The sequence below is a fragment of the Triticum aestivum genome, chromosome 7A (assembly GCF_018294505.1).
Source record: "Triticum aestivum cultivar Chinese Spring chromosome 7A, IWGSC CS RefSeq v2.1, whole genome shotgun sequence".
Classification (NCBI taxonomy): Eukaryota; Viridiplantae; Streptophyta; class Magnoliopsida; order Poales; family Poaceae; genus Triticum; species Triticum aestivum.
Genome location: NC_057812.1, coordinates 642097496 through 642112028, shown reverse-complemented (window position 1 = coordinate 642112028; position 14533 = coordinate 642097496).

Here is a 14533-nt window from a genome sequence, read left to right as displayed (position 1 = left end):
TTAAATAGGGCACCGTCTAAATCCGTTGAGACGACACCGTATGAATTATGGTTTGGAAAGAAACCTAAGCTGTCGTTTCTAAAAGTTTGGGGATGCGATGCTTATGTCAAGAAACTTCAACCTGAAAAGCTCGAACCCAAGTCGGAAAAATGCGTATTCATAGGATACCCTAAGGAAACTGTAGGGTATACCTTCTACTTAAGATCCGAAGGCAAGATCTTTGTTGCCAAGAACGGATGCTTTCTGGAAAAAGAGTTTCTCTCGAAAGAAGTAAGTGGGAGGAAAGTAGAACTCGATGAAGTACTACCTCTTGAGCGGGAAAGTGGCGCAGCGCAGGAAACCGTTCCTGTGATGCCCACACCAACTGAAGAGGAAAACAATGATGATGATCAAGGTACTTCGGATCAAGTTACTGCTGAACTTCGTAGGTCCACAAGGACACGTTCCGCACCAGAGTGGTACGGCAACCCTGTCCTGGAAATCATGTTGTTAGACAACAATGAACCTTCGAACTATGAAGAAGCGATGGCGGGCCCGGATTCCAACAAATGGCTTGAAGCCATGAAATCCGAGATAGAATCCATGTATGAAAACAAAGTATGGACTTTGACAGACTTGCCCGATGATCGGCGAGCGATAGAAAACAAATGGATCTTTAAGAAGAAGACGGACGCGGATGGTAATGTTACCATCTATAAGGCTCGACTTGTCGCTAAGGGTTATCGACAAGTTCAAGGGATTGACTACGACGAGACTTTCTCTCCCGTAGCGAAGCTGAAGTCCGTCCGAATCATGTTAGCAATTGCCGCATACTATGATTATGAGATATGGCAAATGGACGTCAAAACGGCATTCCTTAACGGACATCTTAAGGAAGAACTGTATATGATGCAGCCGGAAGGTTTTGTCGATCCTCGGAACGCTAACAAAGTATGCAAGCTCCAGCGATCCATTTATGGACTGGTGCAAGCATCTCGGAGTTGGAACATTCGCTTTGATGAGATGATCAAAGCGTTTGGGTTTATGCAGACTTATGGAGAAGCCTGCGTTTACAAGAAAGTGAGTGGGAGCTCTGTAGCATTTCTCATATTATATGTAGATGACATACTCTTGATGGGAAATAATATAGAATTTCTGGACAGCATTAAGGCCTACTTGAATAAGTGTTTTTCAATGAAGGACCTTGGAGAAGCTGCTTATATATTAGGCATCAAGATCTATAGAGATAGATCGAGACGCCTCATAGGTCTTTCACAAAGCACATACCTTGATAAGATTTTGAAGAGGTTCAAAATGGATCAGTCCAAGAAGGGGTTCTTGCCTATGTTACAAGGTGTGAGATTGAGCTCGGCTCAGTCACCGACCACGGCAAAAGATAAAGAAGAGATGAGTGTCATCCCCTATGCTTCAGCCATAGGATCTATTATGTATGCCATGCTGTGTACCAGACCCGATGTAAACCTTGCCGTAAGTTTGGTAGCAAGATACCAAAGTAATCCTGGCAAGGAACACTGGACAGCGGTCAAGAATATCCTGAAGTACCTGAAAAGGACGAAGGACATGTTTCTCGTTTATGGAAGAGACGAAGAGCTTGTCGTAAAGGGTTACGTCGACGCTAGCTTCGACTCAGATCTGGATGACTCTAAGTCACAAACCGGATACGTGTATATGTTGAATGGTGGAGCAGTAAGCTGGTGCAGCTGCAAGCAGAGCGTCGTGGCGGGATCTACGTGTGAAGCGGAGTACATGGCAGCATCGGAGGCAGCGCATGAAGCGATTTGGGTGAAGGAGTTCATCACCGACCTAGGAGTCATACCCAATGCGTCGGGGCCGATCAAACTCTTCTGTGACAACACTGGAGCTATTGCCCTCGCCAAGGAGCCCAGGTTTCACAAGAAGACCAGGCACATCAAGCGTCGTTTCAACTCCATCCGTGAAAATGTTCAAGATGGAGACATAGAGATTTGCAAAGTGCACACGGATCTGAATGTCGCAGATCCACTGACTAAACCTCTCTCGCGTGCAAAACATGATCAACACCAGAACTCTATGGGTGTTCGATTCATCACAATGTAACTAGATTGGTGACTCTAGTGCAAGTGGGAGACTGTTGGAAATATGCCCTAGAGGCAATAATAAAAGTATTATTATATTTCAATGTTCATGATAAATGTCTTTTATTCATGCTATAACTGTATTATCCGGAAATCATAATACACGTGTGAATACTTAGACCACAATATGTCCCTGGTGAGCCTCTAGTTGACCAGCTCGTTGTGATCAACAGATAGTCATGGTTTCCTGACTATGGACATTGGATGTCGTTGATAACGGGATCACATCATTAGGAGAATGATGTGATGGACAAGACCCAATCCTAAGCATAACATAAAAGATCGTGTAGTTCGTTTTGCTAGAGTGTGACGCCCCCGATTCAATCGTACACTAATCATGCACGCAAACGTGTACGATCAAGATCAGGGACTCACGGGAAGATATCACAACACAACTCTAAAAACATAAATAAGTCATACAAGCATCATAATACAAGCCAGGGGCCTCGAAGGCTCGAATACAAGTGCTCGATCATAGACGAGTCAGCGGAAGCAACAATATCTGAGTACAGACATAAGTTAAACAAGTTTGCCTTAAGAAGGCTAGCACAAACTGGGATACAGATCGAAAGAGGCGCAGGCCTCCTGCCTGGGATCCTCCTAACTACTCCTGGTCGTCGTCATCGGGCTGCACGTAGTAGTAGGCACCTTCAGCATAGTAGGAGTCGTCGTCGAAGGTGGCGTCTGGCTCCTGGACTCCAGCATCTGGTTGCGACAACCAGAAAGAAAGGAAAAGGGGAAAGGGGGAAGAAAGCAACCGTGAGTACTCATCCAAAGTACTCGTAAGCAAGGAACTACACTACAAATGCATGGGTATATGTGTAAGGAGGCCATATCAGTGGACTGAACTGCAGAATGCCAGAATAAGAGGGGGATAGCTAGTCCTATCGAAGATTACGCTTCTGGCAGCCTCCGTCTTGCAGTATGTAGAAGAGAGTAGATTGAAGTCCTCCAAGTAGCATCTCCAAGTAGCGTCTCCAAGTAGCATCTCCAGTAGCATCGCATAGCATAATCCTACCCGGCGATCCTCTCCTCGTCGCCCTGCGGAAAAGCGATCACCGGGTTGTCTGTGGAACTTGGAAGGGTGTGTTTTATTAAGTATCCGGTTCTAGTTGTCATAAGGTCAAGGTACAACTCCAAGTCGTCCTGTTACCGAAGATCACGGCTATTCGAATAGATTAACTTCCCTGCAGGGGTGCACCACATTCCCCAACACGCTCGATCCCATTTGGCCGGACACACTTTCCTGGGTCATGCCCGGCCTCGGAAGATCAACACGTCGCAGCCCCACCTAGGCAAAACAGAGAGGTCAGCACGCCGGTCTAAACCTAAGCGCGCAGGGGTCTGGGCCCATCGCCCTGAGCACACCTGCACGTTGCGTGGGCGGCCGAAAGCAGACCTAGCCTAGTGGCGTTCCAGTCCAATTCGGCGCGCGCCGCTCCGTCGCTGACGTCTGAAGTGCTTCGGCTGATACCACGACGTCGGGATACCCATAACTACTCCCACGTAGATGGTTAGTGCGTATAGGCTCGTAGCCGACTCAGATCAAATACCAAGATCTCGTTAAGCGTGTTAAGTATCCGCGAACGCCGAACAGGGCTAGGCCCACCTGTCTCCTAGGTGGTCTCAACCTGCCCTGTCGCTCCGCCACAAAGTAACAGTCGAGGGCCGTCGAGAACCCAGGCCCACCTCTACCGGGATGGAGCCACCTGTCCTTTCAGCCCCCTCGTCAGAATCACTTGCGGGTACTCAATGAGCTGACCCGACTTTAGTCACCATCTGTATAGTATGTATGAATGTATAGTATATACCCGTGATCACCTCCCAAGTGATCACGGCCCGATAGTATAGCAAGGCAGACTGACAAGAATGTAGGGCCAATGATGATAAACTAGCATCCTATACTAAGCATTTAGGATTGCAGGTAAGGTATCAACAGATGTAGCGACAATGTCAGGCTATGCATCAGAATAGGATTAACGAAAGCAGTAACATGCTACACTACTCTAATGCAAGCAGTATAGAGGAGAATAGGCGATATCTGGTGACCAAGGGGGGGGCTTGCCTGGTTACTCTGGCAAGAGAGAGGGGTCGTCAACTCCGTAGTCGAACTGGTCAGCAGCAGCGTCGGTCTCGTAGTCTACCGGAGAGAAGAGGGGGAAGAAATAATGAATACAAAGCAAACAACGCACCACAAAATATATCAAGGCAATACGCGGTGTTCGGTGTGCCCTAACGCGGTAGTAGGTGATACCGGTGAAGGGGGGAAAACATCCGGGAAAGTATTCCCGGTGTTTCGTGTTTTCGGACAGATGAACCGGAGGGGGAAAGTTGCGTGTTTGATATGTTAGGGGTGTGTGGTGGACGAACGGGTTGCGTATCCAGAATCGTCTCGTCGTTCTAAGCAACTTTCGTGTTGAAAATATTTTAATCCGAGTTACGGATTAAAAGATATGATTTTCTAAAGATTTTATGAATTTTCTGGAATTTATTTAATTATTTAACTCTAACATTATCCAGAATAGTGTATGCTGACGTCAGCATGACGTCAGCATGGCGTCAGCAGTCAACAGGGGTGTTGACTGGTCAATCTGACGGGTGGGACCCACTGGTCATAGACTGTTTAGGCTAATCACTGTTTAACTAATCTAACTACTGTTTAATTAAACTAATTAGTTAATTAGGTTAATCTAATTATGATTAATTAACTTAATTAATTCCTTAATTAATTAATTAATTTAATTATTATTTATTTATTTAATATATATATTTTTTTTAATTCTTTTTTTTATAAAACCGTTCTGGGCGTGGGGCCCCCTGTCATAGGCCAAGGCCCCTAACGGGCATACAGGCAGGCTGGTGCGGGCGAAGCCGCACCCCTGCCCGATAGCAAGGCGAGGCCGGTTCGGGGCCGGAGTTGGCGCGAGCAGCGCGGGCCACAGCCGGCGGCGACGGCCGCGGTAGGTGGGGGCAGCAGCGCCGACGGCCACCGCAGCGGAGAGGAGTCCTGGGACGGAGCGCGCGAGAGCGGGCACCGGCGAGCGTGGTCGCGGCCAACGGGGACAGAGGCGGGGCGCGTGTGTGCGGTCGTGGGCGCGGGCAGTGGGCAGTGGCGGGACTGCGGCTGTGGCCGCGCGGGCGCGCGCGGGCGCCGGCGAGGCGCGGGCATGCCGGAGCGCGGACGACGCGGTGGGCGAGCGAGGGGAGAGAGAGGAGGGGCGCGGAGGCCGTAGCCTCACCGGAGACGTAGGGTCTAGGGCAGCGGTTGTCGGGGGGGAAGGACGGAGACGACTTGCGACGGGGAAGCAGGCCGGTGGGGGAGCTCCTGGCGCCGGCGCGGTCCAGGCGGCGATGGGCACGCAGGGGGAGAGGGGCGAGGGGAAGGCGAGGATGAAGTGGCCCGGCGAGGGGGGGAGGGTCGAGGCGGAGGGCGACGGTGGCAGCTCCGGCGTAGTGGCCGCGGGGGTCGGCGGCGGCGTCAACGGGATCCCGATCCAGATCGGATCGGGAGGGAGTGGACCGAGCGGGGGGGAGAGTGGGGGATATGGGCTAGGGTTCGGTGGGAGTGGGGGGTTAAGCAGGGGTAGGGTGGGCCGGTCGGGTAGCCTGGTTCGGCGGCCAGTTGGGCCGTTCGGCCCAGTTGGCCAGGGGGGTTTCCTCCTTCTTTTGTTATTATTATTTTTTGCTTTACCTTTAACCCATTTCTCTTTTATTTTAGTTGCACTATATTTTTGGTTTAGTAAAATATGAAAACAGCTCCAAAAATAGTGTGTCAAATTAATCCACTGATCTAAGAAGTTTTACCTCAGAATAAAAATAGTTTAGTATTTGGTAAAATATATTAGGAGTATAACTAATTGTTTTGATGTTGTTTTAATCACTTAAGGGTATTTAAATATTTTATAATGACTGTTGTTACTCCACCAATAATATCCATGATTTATTTGTCACATTAATAACATTTTAGTTTTGACTTTTGAAAACTTTAATCGTTTGACTTGATTTTAAATTTGAATTCGAACCGTTTTTGAACCATCGCGAGATTAATAACAGTAACCGAGGTGACGTGGCATCATTAGCGTGGAATTACTGTAGCATGATTACCCGGGCGTCACATAGAGCTTTGCCAATGTCAAGTATCTCTTCCTTAGACCATGAGATCGTGTAACTCCCGGATACCGTAAGAGTGCCTTGGGTGTATCAAACGTCACAACGTAACTGGGTGACTATAAAGGTGCATTACAGGTATCTCCGAAAGTAGCTATTGGGTTGACACGGATCGAGACTGGGATTTGTCACTCCGTATGACGGAGAGGTATCTCTGGGCCCACTCAGTAATGCATCATCATTATGAGCTCAATGTGACCAAGGTGTTGGACACGGGATCATGCATTACGGTACGAGTAAAGTGACTTGCCAGTAACGAGACTGGACAAGGTATTGGGATACCGACGATCGAGTCTCGGGCAAGTAACGTACCGATTGACAAAGGGAATTGCATACAGGGTTTGATCGAATCCTCGACATAGTGGTTCATCCGATGACATCATCGAGGAGCATGTGGGAGCCATCATGGGTATCCAGATCCCGCTGTTGGTTATTGACTGAGAGCGTCTCGGTCATGTCTGCATGTCTCCCGAACCCGTAGGGTCTACACACTTAAGGTTCGGTGACGCTAGGGTTATTAGGAAGACTAGTATGTGACTACCGAATGTTGTTCGGAGTCCCGGATGGGATCCTGGACGTCATGAGGAGATCCGGAATGGTCCGGAGGTAAAGATTTATATATGGGAAGTTGTCAAACGGACACCGGGAAGTTTCGGGGTCATACCGGTATTGTACCGGGGCCACCGGAAGGGTTCCGGGGGTCCACCGGGAGGGGCCACCCCTCCCGGGGGGGCACATGGGCTGCGTGGGGCAGGGAGCCAGCCCCTGGTGGGCTGGCCGCACCCCCCTCCCTTGGGCCCATGCACCTAGGGTTGAGGGGGAACCCTAGAGGGGGCGCCCCCCTTGACTTGGGGGGCAAGCCACCCTCTCCCCTCTCCCCTAGGCCGCCGCACCCCCCCCCCCTAGATGGGTTCTAGGGGGCCGGCCCCCTTCTCCCTTCCCCCTATAAATAGAGGGGTGAGGGGAGGGCAGCCGCACCACCCTCCAAGGCGCAGCCCTCCCCTCCCCAACACCTCTCCTCCTCCGTTGTGTGCTTGGCGAAGCCCTGTCGGAGTACTGCCTCTCCACCATCACCACGCCGTCGTGCTGTCGGTGGAGCTGTCTTCCTCAACCTCTTCTTTCCCCTTGCTGGATCAAGAAGGAGGAGACGTCTCCCGCCCCGTACGTGTGTTGAACGCGGAGGTGCTGTCCGTTCAGCACTTGGTCATCGGTGATTCGAATCACGTCGAGTACGACTACATCATCACCTTGCAAGCTTCCGCACGCGATCTACAAGTGGTATGTAGATGCAAACTCTCTCCCTTGACTCGTTGCTTAGATGAACTCATAGATGGATCTTGGTGAAACCGTAGGAAAAATTTTAATTTTCTGCAACGTTCCCCAACAAGGGCGCGCCAGGAGGAGTCCTACTCCCTCCGGGAGTAGGATTCCCCCCTTTCCTAGTTGGAATAGGATTCGGGAGGGGGAAAAGAGGAGAGAGAGAAGGAAGGGGGGCGCCGGCCCCCTCTCCTTGTCCTATTCGGACTAGGGGGGAGGGGCGCACGGCCCAGCTCTGGCCACCTCTCCTCTCTTCCACTAAAGCCCACTAAGGCCCATATACCTCCCGGGGGGTTCCGGTAACCTCCCGGTACTCCGGTAAAATCCCGATTTCACCCGGAACACTTCCGATATCCAAATATAGGCTTCCAATATATCAATATTTATGTCTCGACCATTTCGAGACTCCTCGTCATGTCCGTGATCACATCCAGGACTCCGAACAAACTTCGGTACATCAAAACTCATAAACTCGTAATATAACTGTCATCGAAACCTTAAGCGTGCGGACCCTATGGGTTCGAGAACAATGTAGACATGACCGAGACACGTCTCCGGTCAATAACCAATAGCGGAACCTGGATGCTCATATTGGCTCCTACATATTCTACGAAGATCTTTTATCGGTCAGACCACATAACAACATACCTTGTTCCCTTTGTCATCGGTATGTTACTTGCCCGAGATTCGATCGTCGGTATCTCAATACCTAGTTCAATCTCGTTACCGGCAAGTCTCTTTACTCATTCCGTAATACATCATCTCACAACTAACTCATTAGTTTCAATGCTTGCAAGGCTTATGTGATGTGCATTACCGAGAGGGCCCAGAGATACCTCTCCGACAATTGGAGTGACAAATCCTAATCTCAAAATACGCCAACCCAACATGTACCTTTGGAGACACCTGTAGAGCACCTTTATAATCACCCATTTACGTTGTGACGTTTGGTAGCACACAAAGTGTTCCTCCGGCAAACGGGAGTTGCATAATCTCATAGTCATAGGAACATGTATAAGTCATGAAGAAAGCAATAACAACATACTAAATGATCGGGTGCTAAGCTAATGGAATGGGTCATGTCAATCAGATCATTCACCTAATGATGTGATCCCGTTAATCAAACAACAACTCTTTGTTCATGGTTAGGAAACATAACCATCTTTGATTAACGAGCTAGTCTAGTAGAGGCATACTAGTGACACTCTGTTTGTCTATGTATTCACACATGTATTATGTTTCCGGTTAATACAATTCTAGCATGAATAATAAACATTTATCATGATATAAGGAAATAAATAATAACTTTATTATTGCCTCTAGGGCATATTTCCTTCATGTGATGCATGTCAGATGGCCAAGAGCCATCAGTTACCTTATTCTCGTTCAACTAGTGAATCCACAACTCCTTTAGAGCTGATTTTTTCAGATGTTTGGGGCCCTGGACCCGTCTCTGTAGGAAGGCAGAAATACTATGTCAGTTTTATCGATGATTTTAGCAAGTTTAGCTAGATATATTTTCTCAAAAATAAATCTGATGTCTTCGAGAAATTTCGCCTTTTCCAAGCTCATGTTGAACGTCTCTTTGATCGTAAAATCATTGCCATGCAAACCGATTGGGGTGGGGAGTACCAACGGTTGAGCTCATTTTTTTAGCATATTGGTATCACACACCACGTTTCTTGTCCGCATGCTCATCAGCAGAATGGCTCCGCAGAAAGAAAACATAGGCACATCGTAGAAGTTGGTCTCACTTTACTTGCTCATGCATTTATGCCACTTAAATTTTGGGACGAAGCGTTTCTCACTGCGGTCTATCTTATTAACCGTATCCCCGGCAGAGTTATCAAGAACCAAACACCTCTAGAACGACTCTTTGGCACCAAGCCCAACTACTCTTTTCTCCGCATTTTTGGGTGTGCCGTCTGGCCAAACTTGCGCCCTTTTAACAAGCACAAGCTTGAATTTAGGTCCAAGAAATGCGCCTTCCTAGGGTACAATACCCTTCATAAAGGTTACAAATGCCTCGATATCTCTTCTGGTCGTGTGTATGTGTCCCGTGATGTCATTTTTAATGAGCAAGTTTTTCCTTTCGCAAGTCTCCATTCAAATGTCGGCGCTCAACTTCGCAAAGAATTGCTTCTCCTGCCCTCTCACCTCTTGCCGTCTCCTTCTTTTACTCAAGGGGAGCTGATTTTACTGCTGATAATATGTCCTTGTCCAATGCTAATGACCCAGCTGAAAGTGTGCAGGAAACAGGGCAGCAAAATATTGAAGACTTTGGTGAAAATTCTTATGATTTTATGCAGCACCCTGGGGATTCTGATACAACCATAGAAGACCCGGCGGCCTCGGGATCCACTGCTGCAGCCGCGCCAGGCGAATCGGCAGCGGGATCCATGCCTGCAGCAGCATCAGGCGAATCCTCGCCGGGATCCGCGCCGACAGACAGGCGGCCAGGCGGGCGCCCTGTCCCGCTCTCCTCTAGTGGGCCCGCCAGGCGCACTACCGCGCTGTCCCCGGCCTGGGAGGGCGTGCGGTCTCCTGGTGGGTCGGTCAACCCGGCTGGGTGCGGTCCACCTGGCCCTCACGAGGCGAGGCGCACGGACTCTGACACGGCGCGATCTTCCTTGAGGGATGTGGCCGCTCCAGAACTGCCAAGTGGCAGTTCGCCATCGGCTGCCGCACCGGATCAGCCTGGGTCGCCGCAAGAGGGCGCTTCGGGATTTTCTGCATCTGACTCCGTGGTCTCCTCCATGCAAAATCGTCTACAACTTCAGCAAGCTCAACCACCTCAGCCGCCTCCTGCCCGATCACATACCCGGTCACAAAGTGGTATTACCAAGCCTAAGGTATATAAAGATGGTTGTGTTCGTTGGGGTTCTTTTTGTGCCACAGGTGAACCCAAGAATCTGCATGATGCTCTTGCTGACTCCAAGTGGAAGCAGGCTATGGACGAAGAATTTTTAGCCCTCATAGCAAACAAGACATGGCACTTGGTTCCACCGGTCAGAGGGAGAAATGTGATCGATTGCAAGTGGGTGTACAAGGTAAAACGCAAGTCTGATGGCACGATTGACAGGTACAAGGCACGCCTTATGGCAAAAGGCTTTAAGCAAAGGTACGGGATTGATTACGAGGATACTTTTAGCCCTGTGGTAAAAGCTACTACCATTAGGTTGATTCTTTCAGTTGCAATATCTAGAAACTGGTGCATGCGACAACTAGATGTAAAGAACGCGTTTTTGCATGGTGTTCTGGAAGAAGAGGTGTTTATGAGGCAGCCTCCTGGGTATGAAAATTTAGCTTTACCACGACATGTCTGCAAGCTTGACAAAGTAATCTATGGTTTGAAACAAGCACCCAGAGCCTGGTATTATCGCCCGTACTCCAAGTTACAGTCTCTTGGTTTTGCTGCTTCCAAGGGGGATAACTCACTGATTTTTTATCATCGGCATGGAGTGACCATTTTTATGCTTATTTATGTTGATGATATTATTATCACCAGCTCCTCCGTTAGGGTAGTTGATTCTCTTCTTCAGGATCTGCGCATGGATTTTGCTCTCAAGTATTTGGGTACTCTTCATTTTTTCTTGGCATCGAGGTGAAGCATGTGGCTCGTGGAATCTTTCTGTCCCAAGAAAAATATGTACAAGATATCCTTGAGCGAGTAGGCATGAAAGGTTGCAAACCCTCTCCAACCCCGTTGTCCACTTCAGAGAAGTTGTCTCTTTATGATGGAGAGGTACTTGGAGCCGAGGACTCCACCAGGTACAGAAGTGTGGTAGGAGCTTTGCAATATTTGACTTTAACCAGGCCAGATATATGTTTTTCAGTCAACAAAGTATGCCAGTTTCTCCATGCACCCACTAGCACTCATTGGACAACAGTAAAAAGAATTCTTCGGTACCTTCAGGCAACCAAGAGCCATGGTCTCAAACTTGCCAAGTCAGACTCTACACTTGTTAGTGCATTTTCAGATGCAGACTGGGCAGGTTGTCCTAATGATCGGCGGTCCACTAGAGGTTTTGTAGTATTCTTTGGTGGCAATCTGATTTCTTGGAGTGCACGTAAGCAAGCCACTGTGTCCAGGTCAAGCACAGAAGCTGAGTACAAGGCCTTAGAAAATGCCACTGCTGAGATTATTTGGGTTCAAAATATGCTGACAGAATTGGGTATTCGTCATTTGCCTGCTGCCTCACTGTGGTGTGACAATCTTGGAGCTACTTATCTCTCTGCCAATCCTGTCTTTCATGCTAGAACAAAGCACATTGAGATTGATTATCATTTTGTTCGTGAAAGAGTGGCTGACAAGCTTTTGAATATTCAATTTGTACCTACTGGTGATCAAGTAGCAGATGGCTTTACTAAACCATTATCGCTGCGGCAGCTGGAGGTCTTTCGACGCAATCTCAACTTAGATAGTTGTGATTGAGGGGGAGTGTTAAACATCATTGTATGCCTTGCCACGGTATGTTGTAAACCGTGCCGGCTAGATATGCGGCGTGCGTGTTGTAGTTAGGATAGGTTAGGTTGTTGTGATTAGATCTTGGTAGTTAGCTTAGCTTGGAGATCAATCCACACCTAACCTATCCCTAACCTCCTTTGTAATCTTAGCCGCATGTCTGGCCTATATAAACACGCAATGCGCCCCTGCCCCGGCATGCGCTTCCAGCCTCTCGTTTTACAATTTTTTCCGATAAAGGGCATTTTTATTGACTCAAAATGTAGCATCAAGCGGATACAAAATATAATGAGCATCACCCGGCCTTTGCATAACTAAAATGCACATAGCCAAACAAAAACAAATTGAAAGAACATAAAAAAGCGACATATCAGCAACAGTAGGATCATATAGGACCGACTGTCCGCCTATGTCGAAGGAGTTGGTGCGGCTATCCGTAGATTATGCTGCCACCCATGCTGAGTGAAGACCTCCCTGGCCACCCGCTCCAACCACGTACACACCGTCTTGAATAGCGGTTGATACTCCGTTCGGTGTAGTGTAGACCACGTACGAAGCGAGTGTGTACATCGGAAAATAACCTGCAAAGGAGAGGTGTTTTTGCCCTCGAAAACAAAATCATTCCTACATAGCCAGAGTGCCCATAATAAGGCATATGCTCCCACCCGAATTATCTTTTTGAACCTATTTGAAATGCCGTCCAACCAATGACCAAAAATATTGGCAACACTTGTGGACGAATACAAATTGGACTCTATTTGGATGACTGACCACGTAGAGTGTGCAAACTTGCATTGAAAAAAGAGATGACCACAACTGGCGGACGCCGAGGAAGGCGGCCGCCAGGAGCCATGACGCTCCTAAGTTGGAACTGTCGAGGCCTCGGGCAACCTCGCACAGTTCAAGAGCTCGTGTGTCTCGTGCACACATACAAGCCCAAGCTCGTCTTCCTCTCCGAAACTCAGCAAAACAATAAGTATGTCAAAAACTTAAAGTGGAGGCTAGGCATTCGTCACTGTATCGCGCAACCCGGCATTGGGAAAGGTGTCGGCATTGCCCTATTTTATGATGAAAATATTGAAATAAAGAAGATTGTCGTGGGGGCGAGATACATCGATGTGTTGATTCGGTTGAGCCCTCTTGGATTTTAATGGCGTGCAACTTTTGTGTACGGGAAACCGAAGGCCCACGAATGACACCACATGTGGACATTGTTACGGAGGATAAAGGACACAGCTAATTTGTCGTGGCTCATGATCGGTGATTTTAACGAAACCATGTGGCAATCTGAACACATCTCGGCCTCAAAAAGATCAGAGAGATACATGGAAAATTTCTGTGCGGCTCTCGCTGACTGTAATTTGTTTGATCTGGGATTCAAAGGTCCAGTTTGGACCTTTAATAATAAACAAGATGGAAGAAACAGTGTACGGGCTCGTCTGGATCGAGCGGTTGCATCTCCGGACTGGTCTGATCACTTCAGGAACGCCACAGTGGAGCACATTTGTTCGTCACGTTCAGATCATTTGCCCATTCTCCTATGGCTTGGACAGAGACGGGAGTGGAGACCGAAAGCAGGTAGTGGTGCAAAAAAGTTTAGATATGAACAGATGTGGGAATGTGTGAACACACTCCAACCTGCGATAGAGGACTCGTGGAGGAGAGGGGGCCCTACTAGGAATTTGAAGCGGGTTGGGGAAAAGCTAGTGGCTATGCAGAAGGATTTGAGGAACTGGGCACAGAAGGATTTTGGCTCGGTAATCAAACAAACAGCAGAGATCAGGAGAAAGTTAAGTGTATTATGGAGCCTCCCTAACTCCCACGAGCAGCAATATGAGGTAAATAAACTATCAAAAGAGCTGGATGAACTTCTACTATGAGAGGAAATCATGTGGAGACAGAGATCAAGAGTAACTTTTATTAGGGAAGGAGATCGAAATACTAAGTGGTTTCAGAGGAAAGCGACCTGGAGGAAGAAAACAAATGACATTATAAAACTGAAAGATTCTAGTGGTGTTTGGGTGGAGGATAAGGCCGGTTTGGAAGATATGTCCAGGTCTTTTTTCAGAGAACTATACAAGAAGGAGGTGGGGGTGAATCCACACAAATTATTGGAACTCTTTGCGGCAAAGGTGACACAGGACATGAACGAGACGCTAACAAAACCCTTCTCTGCTACGGAAATCAGCGACATATTGTTTCAAATTGGACCCCTTAAGGCACCGGGCCCAGATGGATTTCTAGCCCGATTTTATCAAAGAAATTGGGCAGTGCTCAAGGATGATGTGACAAGAGGGGTGTTAGATTTCTTTGAGCGCGGTGTGCTACTCGAGGGTACAAATGACACGGTTATTGTGCTCATTCCAAAAGGAAAGAACCCCCAGACCTTGAAAGACTACCAACCGATCAGTTTATGTAATGTCATCTATAAGGTGGTTTCGAAGTGCCTGGTGAATCGACTAGGGCCTAT